The sequence below is a fragment of the Helianthus annuus genome, chromosome 12, assembly GCF_002127325.2.
Source record: "Helianthus annuus cultivar XRQ/B chromosome 12, HanXRQr2.0-SUNRISE, whole genome shotgun sequence".
Classification (NCBI taxonomy): domain Eukaryota; kingdom Viridiplantae; phylum Streptophyta; class Magnoliopsida; order Asterales; family Asteraceae; genus Helianthus; species Helianthus annuus.
In genome coordinates this window covers 4,338,530-4,345,338 of record NC_035444.2, presented here as the reverse complement: position 1 = coordinate 4,345,338, position 6,809 = coordinate 4,338,530, and the positions used below count along the sequence as shown (strand labels likewise).

Here is a 6,809-nt window from a genome sequence, read left to right as displayed (position 1 = left end):
AAACGAAAGATGCTTATCTTTCGAGCTCCCTTTGATCGAAAGATGTCGAAGGATATCTTTCGATGTCGAAGGATATCTTTCGAATGCTCTGACACACTGACAAAAAGGTTGACAGGTTGGTGAAAAGTTGATGTGGTTGGTGAGCCAACTTTCGGCAGAAAGGATGGTTCTGTCAACAACTTTTTCACCAACTTTTTGACTTTCAAAAAGTTTACCCAAAATGGCAACCTTATCCTAAACCAGTTCACCGGAATAATGACCGGAATTATGGTCGGAATTTTCCAAGGCACTTAAAAACAAGTTTTCAAGTTACCCAACCCAACCTTGAACACTCCCGAAGGTTTAGAACGCGTTTTTATGCAGAAAACTACCAAAAACGGGTGCTAAACCAAGTGTCCAAACACACCAAAGAACTTGAACAACCCGGTTTTAAACAAGGTAAAGAGCCAAGCTCTGATACCACTTGTAGGTCCCTTTTCTCGGAGGATCGAGAACAACCTAAACCTTGTTATACTAACCCACTAGCGAGTGCGGAATCCAAGCTAGTAGACAAACCGGGATGAAGCAAGAACAAACACAAGAACACACAAAGTTCACCGATTAACACCACTGTATTAATACGTATGAAGGTTACGGTTACAAGCACAATGTTTACAAAACCAAAGATGTAAACTCTCAAGTGTGTGTGTGTGTTTCCAGCAGAATGCTCTCAAGCTCTCTATCTCTTGTCTGTGTGCATCTGCCTTTCACACTACACTGCATGGGTATATATATACCCAGCACATGTTGTCTATCCCGAAGGATCCGATAGATGGTCCGAAGGATCATCTATCGAGGACAAGCCATTCGAAGGATGAGCAGGGACCTCGAAGGATGATCCTTCGAGGTCTAACAGTCGAACCATATCTATCGACCATCTCGAAGGATCAATAGTATCCTTCGAGTCTATCCTTCGAGCCTATCCTTCGAGACTGACTAACATATCAAACATATGTTAACTGTTGGCCAAGTTAATCCGGAGGATGGTTGACTTGGTCAACTTACAGACTACCGAGGACATCGTTTATATACAGACCGAATACAGACAAAGTACAGACACAAGTGCACCAACAGATTTCTATTGTAAAAATACTTGTACATATTCACAATCATTATTCTTTCAATCAAGGTTAGTTTATGTTTATTCGTTCATTGTGATATTCATTGTTCTTTAAGATTCTGGGCAACTATAACTTGAACTTGAAAACTGTATGATTACAAGAAACTTGAAACCCTTAAATACTTGATGAAGAGGTGTGTTGAAGGGATATGTCGATTACATTGATAACCGTTTCTACGGTTATATCCCTTCACACACGCCCTTTCATAACAAGCCCACTACAAGAAATATAGATTAATACGGGCGACAACTTTAGGGGCGACTTCAAAATTGTCGCCCCTAAAACCCTACCCGTGTCAAACTTTTTAGAATTACTCCCTGACCATTGATTTGAAAGCAATCCGACGGTCCAGCTTTTATCATCCCTTAAAGTGAATAAAACCCTTGGCGGGCAGCCATTCTCCCATTTCCCCCCCAAATCGTTCCACCTGCCTCCCCCAAACCCCACGAAGCCATCACCACTAGAACAATCTGCAGTTAACCCGCCACCACCACCACCCTCCGGATACAGCTCGACAACACCAGAACCTGCACTCACCTCCTCGTTGCTCCACAGCCGCTGCTGCACCTACAGGTTAGTTTCGTTTTCCTTTTTTCTATGGTGCTTGTTTCGTTTTCCTCTTTTTTTATGGTGCTTGTTTTCATCTTTATTTGTTGATTGTTTATATCCTTTTGTTGTGCTTGTTTTCATCACTGAACCGACGATTGATTTTGTTGTAGGTGTGGATTGTGTGCAATTGTAGGTATACGGTGGTTGGCTTGAAGTATCACCGTCAAATATTTGGTTAGTGATTTTGCATTGTTGTAATTAGTTTTTTTAGTTTTGTTTTTATTTGATTTTTGTTTATTGAATTAGGTTTCAGGTTTTTGGGTATTTTGTTTTGTTCCTGAATTTTATTTTTAGATGGTTCATGTGTTTTTAAGGTGAATTATGAATTATTTTTAGTGCTTTATTTTGTTTTGGTTAGTGCCCTGTATTTTTTTATTAGGTTGTTTTTTAAGGTGAAGGCTTTTGTTTGCTCATAATGAATTATATGTTTTGTTGTGTATTGAATTTGATTCCGTGTTTCATTGTTTTGTTTAGAGAATTGGTGCCCTAGTTTCTGACTTGCTTGTTTTTTTTGGAAATTAGGGTTTTATTTGTCTTTTTCATGAATTTATAATGGTTTATGGTGTGTATGAAATGGGTTGCAAGGTTTCTGGTGATTCCAATATCTAAGATAGCAAAACTAGTTGACTTGGATTTTTCTGTCCCATGTGGCCTTGCAAGGTGGAGGCTGAAGTGGCGGTCGAGTGAGAGAAGGGATTACGTCGCTTAACCTGGTCACATGGCTTGACACTTGAGCTTTAATGGTTGACATGGATCTGCTATCTCAGATAGTAGAACCCTATGCAGTTAATCTCGGCGATATCTCGGTGATATCTCGGCGATATCTCGGTTATCGGCCCCTCACCAAAATATCGGTTTCCGATATCGGTCATATATCGGTCAACGATAATATCGGCGGTCAACGCCGAAATATCGGCCGATATCTTGCAAAACCGTATCGGTTGTCTCAGCGATATCTCGTTTGGGCCAATTTTGTATAAAAAAATTCTGGATTTCAGCAAAAAAACGAAGGTAAAACGCTGCTGGGCCAATTTTGTATAAAAAATCTGGATTTCAGCAAAAAAACGAAGTTAAATATGGTGTAAAAACTGCCTCACGCGGTACCCCGGGTTTCGGAGCTGCATTCGTGTCCGCAGGATGCGCGGGCACGCACGAGTTCAACCAAATTTCCAGCTCAGAAACCCTTTTTTTTTTGCACCCCCCTGCGCGCGCGGGTAGGACTTGTGGTAAAACATGTCATAAAGCTATAATGGAGTAGTAAATGCTTTACCTTATAAACACCCACTCACTTTGTTCCCACACCAATGTGGGACAAAGTATTTACCACCTTTTGAGACTTTCATTCCCACACCTAGACTTTCTACCACCTCTTGTATATATATAAATATATATATTTATGCATGATATTAGACTTCTAGTATATATATAGGCTCTAGATATGAATATAAATATAAATATATATATTTATGCATGATATTAGAAATTACCGATATCTCACCGATATCTCACCGCGATAAACGATATCTCATATATCGGTCCTTGACCGATAACCGATATTTTTCCGCATTAACTGCATAGGAACCTAAGTTAATTGGATTAAAGTTTGCAGCCAACGTGGGGGAGTGATGGTGAGATCCGCCGTTTAAGAAAGGTTGGTTAATGTTTCATATTAATATTTGATTCTACGTTAGATGGAAATTTCATGTTCTTTTGTTTTGCAGTGGGTTTGGTCCTAATTTATCAAATGTGAGAGGATTTGGTGATTGCTAGGAAGTCAAATGCGAGACATATGAAAAGATCTTTCCTTTCAAGAACATTTGCGCTAGGAGAAAGGTTTGAACTTTTATGTTTTCTTGATTATATTGATTGAATTCGGTAAATGATGCGTAGCGGAAACACAAAAGATAAAGATGACTTTTTGAGAGGAAAATTGGAACGTTATTAAAGGCCGGATGTTACTAAATCTCTAGCAATATTAATATTTTTTTTCTTTGAGGTTTACTACTTCGATCGGTATAAAAAGTGTGTTTGACCTGTGATGTGAAATTATGCAACAACTTTACCTTCACTTTGAACGTATACAGTTATATAAACTATTGGATGTACATTTAAAAAGCAATTTAAGACATAAAAAACTGTAGAGTAAATTGCCATTTTAGTCCCTGGGGTTTGGTTCAAATTGCCATTTTCATCCAATTAAGAAATGTAGAATCAAAAGATTGCACCAGCCTGGATAGAAGCCGTCTTCAAAACAACAGTCCCTCAACGTGTAAGGCCCACAATAATCAAACTGTTGCTAACAGGAATTAAATATGTAAAAGTCTTAAACCTTACAAGCAAAATGAGTTTGGGTCAAAAATGGTTTAAGAGCAAAATAAGTTTTGGTCAAAATGAGTTTTGAGCAAAAAAATGTTCGGGTCAATACAGGTTTGGAGCAAAATAAGTTTGAGTCAAAATAGGTCAATAAAAAACTATCAATTTGGTTGGGGTCAAAAATGGGCTCAGTCAATACGGGTTGGGAGCAAAAGGTGCTCTTGATTTTTTTTCCTAAAATGGGTCATTTGGCACAGTTGGGTTATTCGGTTTGCTAGCGGGTCATACGGGTCGTTTCGATTACGATCACGGGTACCGGTCGCCCTTGGTATTTTATTTAAGGTTGCATGAAGTAAGTTAAAGGTGCATGGTTCACGTGAGATGTTGAACTATTTGGCATTACTAGTATTATACTTGGGTTTACTTAGTGAGGTTAGACTTGGTAGCTGTTGATATTTGACAACTATGATTATACTAAATGTTTGGTAACTATGAATCTATGATTGTATAGGCTTACAATGGGTTCTCATTGTGTTATTTAACCGCTGCGTTTGCAGCCGTTAACCCGCTGTGTTTACAGCCCGTTTGCAGCCGTTAAATGGTTGCGTTTATGGCCATATAACGGCTGCGTATGGGCCGTAAACACAGCGGTTTAACGGTTGCAACGCAGCGGTTATCCGCTACGTTTACGGCCCGTTCGCAGCCGTTAAACGACCTTGTTTATGTACGTATAACGGCTGCGAACAGGCCGTAAATGCAACAGTTAACCGATGCGTTTGCAGCCGAAACTTTAGTGTACTCATATCCTCCTTTTATTCTTTTGCAGGTAATCTATATCAGGGTACACTCAGTGGAAGATGGGGCATGGCTGGGTCTGAATGAAGAGAGGCCAGAAACTACCATCTTCCGACAAGTTAAGTTGCGGCAGGTGCTTTTCGATACATAACAGGTCTGCGAATCAAATTGTAGTTTAACTCATACAATGTCAAACTTCAAATGTTTGTCATCCTCGCCACAGCACGCGGGTTGAAAGCACTACTACTGTTTTAGTATGGTGATATAAACAAACTCCTATGTAATTTTTGGTTGTTTGAATGTGAATTACTGTTTAATTCTTTGTATACATATGAACGTTTTGGCATGTATGTGAGTAACAATGTAAATAGAAGTAAATTATTTTTTTTCCTTTTTTTTTACTTTTAGTGGCGACGTATGTCGCCCCTAAAAGTCACAAATGTCGCCGCTAAAAGTCATGCACAATAGTGACGACACAACCTTTTTAGCGACGACAGGTGACCAATAGCGGCCGATCTATAGCGGCGACCCTTTAGCGACGAGCTGTCGCCGCTAAAAGTCAATAGCGGCGACAAAAAGGACTTTTCGTCGCTAAAGGTGCCTGTTTCTTGTAGTGAAACTAACCATACTTAACCTAATGGACTCTAGATAATATTCGACCCAATGACTTGTTGGCCTACGGCCCAATTCGAAACAAACAAATAAAAACATAATAAATAAGTCTGACCCAATAACTAAACAAACTAAAAAACGAAAACATCCTGCTGCATTTTGCGGCTCGGCCCGAACTCGGGTGATCCGATATCAGGCGCAACACGGCTCAAGCCCCTGCGCTTTTGTAGCATATAAGGCACACTTTTTTTTTCAAATAGCGCACCTGAGGAGTGATTTCTTGGCAAAATATTGACCATGAGGCGTGCGCCTCCTTTGTTTCTCCTTTTTTTGTGCAGCAGGTTGTTGTAACATCATGTTTTTCAGGTTGTACATGTATGTAGTTTCCATGTTAAAACATAGTAAAGCTTACTCATCTCTAAATATTGGGTAAGTAATGCAAGAAACCTATAAAAATATATAAAAAGTTGTATAATTATTTGCGCCCCGTACGAAAAGCGGTTGCGCTTTTGTGCTTGCATGGCGCTTCGCACCTCGGTTTTAGACCTTGTTGCTCTTGTGCACTTCTGCTTTTTAAAACGAAGACATATGATATATATTATGAGTACGTTACACGATGCGAATCTAACAAGAATTTCATAATCTTTGGTTTAGGCTAAACAGGTTCTCGTCGGGACGAACACACAAACGTGATCTTCCTCCCTATTTCAGGTTAACATTGTTCGTTGATCCATGGTACAGTAGGTCTGTAAGTGAGGAATTCGTTTGAGGTTTCCAGTTTTCACATCAAAAAGTTTTTGCGAGGCTTGCAGTTTCGTTGACAAGGCTTAATATATATATTTCCCTGATGGCACTAGGTGCTTAATGTCAACTATTTCTGTCATCGAGAAGTAGACATATGAAGTTCAAACACCGAGCTCGAATCATCAACATACTAGATGTAACTTAATATATATTACCCTTAGCGGGGTGGGGCAGACCTAGACTAAAAACATATATAATATTGCAAAAAGGCACCATCACTTTTCCTAGTGTTCCTTTCTTGTTGAGCCACTAAAGTAAGGGAACCTACACTTTCCACTTGTGGCACACTCCTACACCAAGCAGACACATGCTCATGTCTTCTGAATTGTTTTTCACATGGATGTGACCATGTTACACACACACATCACCTATGACTCCACACTTAAACTCATGGAAATCAATATAGGTGTCTTCTCAATGGATTCTCTTTTTACCCATAAATATGGCTTCTATGTTAATCCATTTTCATACTCAAAACCACAACTCATTTCATCATTAGCCCATCTACAACAAATG

The 6,809-nt window shown here is 39.4% G+C and overlaps 1 long non-coding RNA gene across 2 annotated transcripts; it reads left to right on the top strand.

Annotated features, from left to right (window-relative positions):
• The first annotated feature begins 1,472 nt into the window (after positions 1–1,472).
• LOC110893827 lies at positions 1,473–5,266 on the top strand. 2 transcript variants are annotated; one of them, XR_002565984.2, is made up of 5 exons: positions 1,473–1,733; positions 1,880–1,943; positions 2,355–3,420; positions 3,491–3,602; positions 4,909–5,266. It is a non-coding gene; the product is annotated as an uncharacterized LOC110893827 (long non-coding RNA). The 2 variants fall into 2 exon arrangements; XR_002565985.2 differs by having other exon boundaries at positions 1,474–1,733; positions 2,430–3,420.
• The last annotated feature ends 1,543 nt before the right edge of the window (positions 5,267–6,809 follow it).